Source organism: Myodes glareolus, chromosome 1 (assembly GCF_982192425.1).
Source record: "Myodes glareolus chromosome 1, mMyoGla1.1, whole genome shotgun sequence".
NCBI lineage: Eukaryota > Metazoa > Chordata > Mammalia > Rodentia > Cricetidae > Myodes > Myodes glareolus.
In genome coordinates this window covers 104762335-104762999 of record NC_142026.1, presented here as the reverse complement: position 1 = coordinate 104762999, position 665 = coordinate 104762335, and the positions used below count along the sequence as shown (strand labels likewise).

Below are 665 nucleotides of genomic sequence, written 5' to 3'. Positions count from 1 at the left end.
AGCAGGCAGAGGGTGATCAGTGTCTAGGGTTTTTAGCAGCTGTTTCCCTCCTAACAACTGTTGCGAGCTCCGCCTGAAAGCTGAAGAACTGCCCTAGTTTCCGGTGCCTATTCTTGCAGCAATTGAACACGTACGGCTAAGAACAAGTGTGCCCTCTACAGCCTGGAAGTACATTCAACACCCTATATGAATCAACTAAAGTAACAGAAAGGAACTTCTCAAGCTCCCTGGTGGTCTAGTGGTTAGGATTCGGCGCTCTCACCGCCGCGGCCCGGGTTCGATTCCCGGTCAGGGAAGGCTTCCTTTTCTTCCTGCAACTTCTGTCAAGAAATGTTAATGTAATTTGACTTTTATTGCCGCATTATTATCGGTAACAAAAATTCTGTTCACTTTACCGATATTTTTAAAGCTATATTTCAAAAATGACGTGTCTACCTAGTTTTCATTTTTTTACTGACAATTAAAAATTGTTAAAGGTCCCTAACTATAAAGGACTTGAAATTTCCTTCTATTTAGTTTATAGATTTGTTCATCTGTCTCTAAGATTGTAATTTCCACCCTTTGAAAATCATTTGGATGTATGTACAAGCAGGGATGTTTAGGAAGCCTTTATTTACTCTTGAATGTGTTTGATTGATAAAAAAAGGGAATCATTTTAGGGAGAT

The 665-nt window shown here is 39.8% G+C and overlaps 1 non-coding gene across 1 annotated transcript; it reads left to right on the top strand.

Annotated features, from left to right (window-relative positions):
- Positions 1-224: 224 nt before the first annotated feature.
- Positions 225-296, top strand: Trnae-cuc (transfer RNA glutamic acid (anticodon CUC)). Its single transcript has one exon. It is a non-coding gene; the product is annotated as a tRNA-Glu (tRNA).
- Positions 297-665: the final 369 nt, after the last annotated feature.